This window comes from Neovison vison, chromosome 2, assembly GCF_020171115.1.
Source record: "Neovison vison isolate M4711 chromosome 2, ASM_NN_V1, whole genome shotgun sequence".
Taxonomy (NCBI): domain Eukaryota; kingdom Metazoa; phylum Chordata; class Mammalia; order Carnivora; family Mustelidae; genus Neogale; species Neogale vison.
Window position 1 is genome coordinate 208,911,540 of NC_058092.1, and position 10,479 is coordinate 208,922,018.

The window sequence follows — 10,479 nt, forward strand, 5'->3', positions numbered from 1 at the left end:
GCCTGGAGATCGAGGATGCCAAGTCAGCTAAGGACTCATAAAAAGAGTGAAGCCACGTGACACGGTTTCCACAGCACATGGAGAACAACCTACCATAATAAACACTCTGTCTCAATTTACACAGCACAGCGGACATGAAAATTAATGACTAGATGAACAGATGAAAAGTGGATTATCCCAACCTTAGAGAAAATTTGGAACTCTATATACTGTTGATAAAATTCACATAGGTACAATCACTCTGGAAACAGGCTGGCACTAAAGTAATTTGGGTCATAGACATAACAAAGCAGTACGAATATACCATGTACACCAAGGTCATGTGCAAATTGTTTTGGAAGCACCATTTCTAACAGAAAATTTAAAAACACTGGAAATAACCCAATTGCCCATCAACAGGAGAAAGAATACTTTAATTGTGGCATATCGATGCTATGGAGTCCTATTCAACAGTGACAATGAGTGAAGTGTAATTGCATCAGTATGGATAAATAACAAAAATAATTTGTGCAATAAAGGCAAGTTAAAGAAGATCACACATCATAATTCCAATTATAGTAAGGCTAAAGACATGTGAAAGTAACTAATACATTATTTAAGACACACACCCATATGATCAGAGGGAGGGAATGATAAATGTAAAAATCAGGTGAGTGGTCATCAGGTGAGTGCTGGAGTGAAGGGGCACACAGGGCTTCAAAGGCAATGGTGGTGTCCTACTTCTTACATTGATTTGCAGGTTTATAGATACCTACTATAGGTATTAAACATTTAACAAAAATAAATAAAAGAAGATATGGTCTAGAATTATGGGGCAAAGCCAGGACCGCCTAGGTCTCAGTTAGTCTATGAGATGCTGAGACTTGAGAGTAAGAAGACGCACTACACTGGAGCTTGGGGATGAGACCCCACCAACCCTAGTTTCTCTTGGGTCTTTCCTTGCATCTGTGAATGATGACAAACAACAACATGCTACTGAATGCTTTCCATGTTTCCATATGATGACACCCACTTCACATGGGAAGAAACCGATTTGTAGGAAGGTAAGGTAACGGACTCAGAGTTCCACCACTCATACATGGAGGAGCTGGGACTCAAACCCATGCCTGTTCTGTAGTCAAAGCTGAGAATCACAGGGCTTTCCCATCACAAGAGAGGTCTGTGATTCAGCAGAGGGTCCAGCTCTGCAACAGAGGCACCAACTTATCCATGACCTTGGGTGAATCACTTAGTCTCCTTGACCTCAACTTCTCATCTTTAGAGAACAGAAAAGGGATTCAAGGAGAACTCAGGCTCCTTCTGACTTGGCATCTTGGACACTGGCCCATATGTACATAAACTGGATTCCACCAGGGGAAACACCTGAACAGTTTCCAGAAGAGAAGCCTGAGATGGTCTTTACTAGATTGCTTCCCAGTGAGGGACTAGGTGGTTGTGGCAGGTTACAGAGCCTTGGAAGTAGTATCAGTCTTCACCAGAACTGAAAATTCAGCCATTCTGCTCTGCCATCCACCTGCTGATGGCTTTTCTCCTGCTAGGGCTGGTTTAGACACCCTGCCAAAGTAGGCAAGTGATGATGTTGGCACTATGTAGTATGGTGGTTTTTTTTTTTTTTAAAGATTTATTTATTTTAGAGAGAGAGAGCTTGTGCATGCAAGCAAGGGGAAGGGCAGAAGGAGAAGGAGAGAGGCTCTCATGCTGACTCCCCACTAAGCGTGGAGCCTGACATGGGGCTGGATCTCACCACCCCAAAATCATGACCTGAGCCGAAACCAAGAGTCAGGTGCTTAACCAACTGAGCCTCCCAAGCAGCTGGGTTCTGTGTTCCTAACCATAACCTACTCCCACGGTAGTCAGCCTCACAGCAATTCTGAGGGGGGGCTACTATTGTCATTCATAATGTGAAGTCTGAGCCTCAGAAAGGTGACATAACTTACCTAAGCCCACCTCGTCTTCCTGCTCCCTAAGCCCAGCCCCCTAATGCCCAAACCATTCACTCTTTTTCCTTCTCTTGTGCTGGCTCTCTTCTGTGGGATGGGATGAGGTGGGTGTCCTGTAGCTGCAGTGGCCCTGGCAGTTTTCTGACACTGCAGGCCAAAGTCGCTGCTGGTCAGGCCTATGCCTGGTTAACTGGGCAGAGCTCATGGACAGCCCAGACAGAGGCAGGTCGGGAGGAAGCTGAGGGAGGAAGCCTGGCCTCGAGAGCAAAAAATAGCAGAAAAGGCCAGAAAAGGCAGAGAGAGAAAAGGAAGTGTGGCAGATGCAGACAGTCTGTTTTCCTCCTTTGTGGGGAGTAGAGTCAGGAAGGGAGAAAGAAGGGAAGAAGGAAGGAGGAAGAAAGAGGAGAGCACATCGGTGACCTGAGCAAATGCACACGGGCTCCTTGCAGCTCAAGGCTTCACTTTCTGTGAGACGAATCCCCTCCTATTTTACCCATTCAGTAAACTCAAAATTCTGTATGTCAAATTGGCCTGGAGGACAAGATCTGTTTCACTAGGAGACCAGCTTGGACCTTACCAGCTTTTACTCTTGTATCGTCCAGGTCCCTGGTTGGCAGGGACATTAGAGTAGCCTGTGGTCAGGATGGACAACTCCTGGGCCACTGTCATCGCCCCCTCCCTTGTCTCCAGCCTGAAAGCCAATCTGCTAACCAGATTCTCCTTTGTAGTATGCACATGGTCACCGCGGCCTCATGCCAGCCTGAGTCCTCACCAGGATCACCGTTCAGCCTCCTACGACTCCTTGGTAGCCAGATCCACCCTCATTCTTGTTCCCAGCCCACATTCCCAGCTGATGACTCTTCTTAAGGATTCAGAAGCTTTTCTCCTAGAACCGAGTCTGAACGTCATTCATGCTCCTCTGTGACCCAGTCTCACCTTCAGATCCATCTTATTTCTCACTATGTCCCAGCAGGGAGCATCCCTTTGGGGGTCCTCAAACACTCTTTTCTTCTCATCAGTGACACAGCCCAGCCCAGCACAGGGAGGGAAGCAGACGCAAGAATCTGTGGCAGTTAGGAGGCGCGGTTGTTTCCATCATTCAGGGCTGTGACGAAGCCAGAGAACAGGCAAGAGTAGGGATGCAGAGTGCTCTGGGCAAGGAACGGGAGCGTCAGAGGTATGGAGAGCCAAGGTAAGGCTCACAGCCTCCAGGACTTTGAGCTTCCGGAGGCCAGAAGTCCTTGGTAGCAGATGCTCTAACTGATTATTATTTTTTGTTATCTTTTATAAAGTGAACCTTAACTAGTTCATAGTCCTCCAATCCAGGCAGTCCACCTGGGTTTAAAGGGTTGCAAAACAAAAGAAGACTTGAGCAGATGGGGAGACATTTCATATTCTTGGGTAGAATGACTCAATCATGAAGGTGTCCATTATCTCCAATTAATATATAAATTCAATATGATGCCAAAAGATAAAACTAGATTCAAACCTCAAACCACCTACCAAAAACAACTCCCAGTGGATCAGAGCTAAGTGTAAGAATGAAGAAAACACAGTTAAATTTGACAACCTTCTGACTTTAAATCTAGAAGCAATAAAAGATTGATAAATTTAACAGAGAAACATAAAGAAATTTTTCATGGTGTAAAAAACATCATAAGCGACAATCTCACAAACAAACTGAGGGTTGCTGAGGGGACGGGGGTAGGGAGGGTAGTGGGGTTATGGACGTTGGGGAAGGAATGTGCTATGGTGAGTGCTGTGAAGTGTGTAAACCTGGCGATTCACAGACCTGCACCCCTGGGCCTAATAATACATTATATATTAATAAAAAATTATAAATTTTTAAAAAACATCATAAGCAGCATCAAAAGACAAAGAACACATTGGGAGTAAAGAACTGCATTAAGCATCACAGATAACAAATACAGAGATGTCTAGAGATAATACTAATATTAACACTACGTACAGAGATCAGAGAGATCTACATCTCTACTAGATAAAGAGCTCCTGCAAACTGAAATGGGAAAAAAGCAAAACCAAGATACAAGGTGATCAAAAACCATGACCACGAATGGCAAGAGGTCTCTGAACGAATGAGAAGATGCTCGCTCACACTCCTCTGAAAAGAAAGACGATCACCAGGTTGAAGAGACAGCTCACGTATCAGACTGACAAAAATCTTAAAGCCTGATGGCAGGGTGCTCTGAGGACACGGGCACCCTTTGCTGACGGCATGTGACAGTCTTTACAGAGAGCGCTGGCCATGCCTAACAAAACTGCATGAATTGACCTTCCGACTCAGCCACCTCACCTTTAGGGCCTTCCCCTGCAGATGCACGTGCATGCCCGCCACCCCCCCACCCAGGCCACATCTGCACACAGCTATTACTGTTTTACTTGCAACAGCGAAAGATCGGGAAACCTAAATGGCTATTAGTGGAGTCTAACTGAATAAATTTTGACCCATCTTTATGGGAGAGTTCAGCGTAACCATACAAAAAGGTGTGAGCTCCAGGATTCTCAAGGTCTGGGCAGGGTCAGTTGCTTTTGTTTTTGTTTTTATCAAGAAGATAGAGAAAGTTTATAGACACACACTTACTGTAAAAATAAACATAAACCCGGGAAGGATAAACGAGCTGCTAATGAAAATAGTCACCAACAGGAGGCAAAAGGGAGCTGGAAACAGCAGAAGTGATAAGGATTAGACTTTCTGAATATTTTTATGGTATTTCAACTTTTAAACTAGGTTTGACATGACTTAAAAACAAAAGTATGGCAAACATTGTGAAAAAGGCAAACGATACCTATAAAAATAAACAGAAACAAATGAATGTAAGTGGTAACGTATCCCAGAGAAGAGGATTATCTTTTTTTTTTTTTTTTTAAGATTTTATTTTATTTATTTGAGAGAGAGAGACAGTGAGAGAGAGCATGAGCAAGGAGAAGGTCAGAGGGAGAAGCAGACTCCCCATGGAGCTGGGAGCCTGATGTGGGACTCGATCCCGGGACTCCAGGATCACGCCCTGAGCCGGAGGCAGTCATTTAACCAACTGCGCCACCCAGGCGTCCCTGAGAAGAGGATTATCTTGACTCTTGGACCGAGTCCTCTGTATATCCTCAATAAAATATATTCTAAGAATGAAAATAACTGCAAAGAAATCTCAAATTCCACTCACTCCTTTGAGTCTGAGTAATAACATATGTATGAGGATTTCTGAAATGATGTCAAGCTATGAAAATGCACAGAGGGACCTGAAATGCACCTGAAATCCCCAGGGGAAAGATGCCAGTCTGAGAAGGCTACATCTTGTATGGTTCCAACTAGATGACATTCTTGAAAAGGCTAAATGATGGAGCGAAGGAAAAAGATCAGTGGTTGTCAGTCCTACAGTCTCTTGCACATTATTGCTCTGCTTCCCATTGCATGTCTTACCTGTCTGCACCCAGAGCCCTGGCCTCCCCATGCCTCACCAACATCTCCTTTCCTGCTGGCCCTGGGATGGTTCTCTGGACAGTGGTATTCCACTGTAGTGCAGGATCCAGATTACCCAGACTGCAAAGTGCCTATAAATTTGGTTACATTTCAAGGCCTTACAGAGGGCCTTGTTTGTCAAATCTGGTTTGTCAAATATAGTTTGACAAATCTGCAATAGGCCTTAGAGAGGGAGTTTGTCAAATCATAGTTTGTCAAATCTGGAATAGGCCTTAGAGAGGGAGTTACCAGATTCAGCCAAAAAAAAAAAAAAAAAAAAAAAAAAAAACACAACACAACACAGAATGCCCAGATCATTGCAGATGGCCAACAGATACTTTTTTAGTAAAAGCATGTCCCGAATACTGCATCATGTCCTGTATTTTATCTAGCATTCCAAAGACAAAGAATCAAGGCCCAGAAGGTAAACTGACTTGCAAAAGTCCACTTTAGAGAAAGACCACAAACCAGAAAAAAAGCAATAGCAGAAAGAATGAAGACCACCTTATTCCCAACTGATGTACAGTGTTCTGTTTTGCAAAGACGTCTGTGGGCAAGACATTTTGAATTAGAGCAGGGAATCAGATTGCTTATGAAAAATGTACATGCTTTTCTATTTATTTATTCTATTTATAATTTTTTAACTTAATAATTTTGTTCCCAAAGTGAAATGGCTTAAATGAATCTTCACAGCTCCAACCTCAGGTTACCTGAATGGAAGAATTCAAATTCCCTTTTAAGAAATGGTGTATCAGGGGCGCCTGGGTGGCTCAGTGGGTTGAGCCTCTGCCTTCGGCTCAGGTCATGATCCCAGAGTCCTGGGATCGAGCCCCACGTCGGGCTCTCTGCTCAGCGGGGAGCCTGTTTCCCCCTCTCTCTCTGCCTGCTGCTCTGCCTACTTGTGATCTCTGTCTGTCAAATAAATAAATAATTAATTAAAAAATAAATAAAAAAAAAACAAAAAAGAAATGGTGTATCAGGGATTGACAGACTGGGAACAACCAAGCACGCCTGTGCTAGCCTTAGAGTTGTAATGAGAAAATTCAATACATCACTATCATCCTCCCAGAGCATGACTTCCTGTCTCCTGTGATTTCAACATTTAAAAAAAAATATTTAATTTATTTGTTTGACAGAGAGAGAGAGAAAGCACAAGCAGGGGGAGCAGCAGGCAGAGGGAGGGAGAGAAGCAAGCTCCCCACTGAGCAGAGAAGCCCAATGTGAGACTCGATCCCAAGACCAAGATCTCAAGTCATGGGATCATGACTTGAGCTGAAGGCAGATGCTTCACCCACTAAGCCATCCAGGAACTCCTCAATATTTTTCTCTTCTGTAAGTCAGAGGACCGCTCATGTCAAATGTAACAAATATTTATGGAAAGCTATGTTATATAAAGAAATCATCATAAATGTTCTATAATGTTACTATTTAAAGAAATCTGTCAAATCAATCAATAAATGGCTAATCACCCAGTAGAAAGTGAGCAGAGGGCACAAAAGGTTAGCTCCCAAAAGAAGAGGGGCAAATAGCTGATAAGGAAGCTCACAGTCTCACTAAAGCAAAGAAATGAATTAAAGCGAGTATAAGTACCATCTTTTGAATCTATCAAATTGGTTCAGCTTTTAAGAAGTGATCAGCTTCAAGTTTGTCAAAGGCACTATTAAATGGGTACCCTTGTGGCAGGCAGGACTACAGATCAAAAGAAACATCCCAGAAGGCAATTTGGATCTTAAAATGTTAAGATGCTCAAAAGAATAAAGTAAAATTTTAGAAAATTTTCCTGAGTGTAGAGTTATTTACAATAGTGCAGAATAAGAAATGATGTAATCATCTAAGAATAATGTAGTAACTAACATGCAAGGTGCCCAGGTGGCTCTGGCTCAGTGGGTTGCTGGATCTAGCTCATCCCAGCTCTTGGAAGACCATTAAATTTTCAGAAATGTTGTGAACCTATTGTTAATGTAGCCATTATTTGAAAAATAAATTAAATAAGCTTTCAATAAGTTATATTTAAAGCAAAGGCAGTAGATATTCAAAACTCATCTCTTTCTGATTATTTTAATATATTTTACTAATCTCTGTGCTCTTGAGATTACACACCCCTACAGCATCAGTCTCTAAGGTGGGAAGACGACGTAGCAGTCGGCCACGGTACATCTCTTCCTAACTCCATGTTCAATGACACTGTTGGAATTTGAAAGCAGCCACAGCCAAAGTATTTACACCACAGGAGTTGGCAGAAACTAAAAAACAGGACTGTTCAGGTTTTTGTTTGAAAGCTAATTATTAAACTTTTACCAACACACCATCACTCCAGCTGCTCCAACCTCAGTTTCAAGTACAATGGGATGGTGAAAGCACCCTGAAAAATGAGAGGTCCACCCCACCATGTGGAATATTTTGGCCACATCTCCATCCCTAGAGCCAACACCAAGGCAAGGGGGAAGTGATACCCATCTTCCATCTTGAAGCTGGGTCAGAGGCCCACCCTTGATCCCCACACAAAAGTCAGGGGCTGTCATTGGAAGAAGGGAGAATGGCTACCAGAGACCCTCAAAATATAGCCCCGATGGCTTATCAAGCAGGAGCTTACACTTAGTATCTATGTCCCCAACCCACCTCAAGGTGTCTTTCTTCTATACATCATGGATAAGAGGCAAGTGGTTCTGGACTAGTGAAGGTCTTGGTATGTGGGGAGAGAACCAAGAACCTATGGGTAGGTTCTGATCTGAGACTTCTTCCTCACAGTCTCCAATCTTCCCCTGCGGTGGGATGATGTTCCCACTAGTTCCCCTAGTTCCCCGTTTTTACTGTTCAGAGTTTGCTTCCAACATAGACAAAGGAGACACACATTCTTGAGTAGGTTCCTGAAATTTTTAAAAATGAACTTAAATTATTTTTTCTTTAAAGGGTTCCTAATCAAGTGGGGGAGACATACAGAGAAATAATTATCAACAATGTGAAGTATGCTTTCACAGAGATAGATAGATAGCCGCTGCACTGAGAGCTAGTGGGGAGCTCGGAAAACAGGGACAGCTCCCCAGAGAAGAGGACCTGTGGGCTGGAGTTTTCCATACAAATAGGAAGCTTGTGGAGAGGAGCAAAGAGGGACTTTGTCTTCTAAGGGAATAAATATGAGCTCTGGCACCACAAGGTCACCCAACTTCATTTGCTCTCTTTTTCCAAAACTCCAGATACCTCAAGAAAATTTCCCCTTCTTTCTTGCTCTCCTTTCCATTCTGGGCCACAAATAGACCCACACATGGGAGTGCCACCAAAGCACTGTGTGGTACAGCCCTGCACAGGGGAGGAAGAGCACCCGGGCTTTGAAATGGAGCAACCAAGGGTCTGGGTCACTGACAGGACCCCCAGGCTCCTTGGAAGCCTCCAGCTGCTTCCACTGCCTCCTTACATGAAACCCGTCCCTCTTCCAGGGAAGCACTCAAAGGAAACAGGCTTTACTTCTTTAGCGCTTTAGCTCTTCCCTTTGGCTCAATTACTGTATCTCCATAGCAGACATTTCTGCAACAGTCTTTCAAGCCTGGGGACCAAAGCCCCATTTATAGCTTTGCTTCTATGGGAAAAAGTGCTTTCAAGTTCCAAACAACCAACTTACAAATAAATGACTGAACTCGACGAGCTTCCTGTGATGCTTTGCACACTTCAGTGCGAAAGGCTGGTAAGTGTGTGTGTGTCTGAACATTTCTAAATATGGGTGCCAGGTGCTACATTTTCAGACCAACCAAGTGTGACATTTTTTTCTTTCTTAAAGCAACAGAATCATCTCTTGGGTGAACATAGATCTGTTTAAGAGAAAATTGGTGAAAGAAATAGCCGGGACCAAAAATATAATATAGTAACGCTGAGAATTCAAGGAGAGAGGTATGTATTTGCAGAGTATAAGAAAAGAGGCTAACTTATTTTTTAACTTTCTTATTACAGGCTCAGGCAAAACAGTAAGGCACCTGCAAGCATGGAGAGAGAGGTGTCAAAGCCACCGAGCAGCTGTTTTACTTTGAGTCTAGCAGTCACCACGATGAGGACGCTCGTCCACTGCAAAGCAAATCTGGACACACCAAAGTTTTTAAACCACACAGTGGAAAGAGCACAGAGTCTGTCTCCCTGAGAAGTCAACAGCATCAGATAATGCACTCATCAGAGAGGGTGACCATGCAAATTGCTCTTTTGCATCAAAAGAAGACTCTTGGGCTCAATACTGGATTCATTTCACTCTCCCACCCTTGCTTCCACTCTTTGCTATACCTTGACCTTCTCTGTTCTGCCTCTTTATTTTTCTCTCATTTCCTCTAGGTAGAGGGGATGACATGGTTGAAATTAATGCTCCTAAACCAAAGACATTATTTCAACTACGTTTTTATTCCTTTCACAACTATTTATTTGCTGTTGTTTTTTTCAAGATTAATACTTTTGTCTATACGTTAACATGATGAAGCACTTTTCCCCCATAAACATTGCCACGTAAACTTCTACATCCCTGAATGGTAGGTGTTTTTTTTTTAATTAACATATGCTGTATTATTAGTTTCAGAAGTAGAATTTAGTGATTTATCAGTTGCATATAACACCCAGTGCTCATTCCATCAAGGGCCCTCGTTAATGCTCATCACCCAGTTGCCCCATCCCCCAACCCACCTCCCTTCCAGCAACCCTCAGTTTGTTCCCTATAGTTAAGAGCCTCTTAATGGTTCGGCTCCCTCTCTGTTTTCATCTTATTTTATTCTTCCTTCCCTTCCCTCACATCCATCTGCTTTGTTTCTTAAATTCCACATACGAGTGAAGTCATATGGTAGTCATCTTTCCTTGACTGATCTATTTCACTTAGCATAAGTGAAAGTTCCATCCACATCATTGCAAACGGGAAGATTTTGTTCTTTTTGGTGGTTGAGTAATATTCCATTGTATGTATATGTGTGTGTGTGTGTGTGTGTGTGTGTGCATATATACATATACATACACATACACATATACCACACCGTCTTTATCCATTCATCTATCAATGGACATCTGGGCTTTTTCCATGTTTGGCTATTGTAGACATTGCTG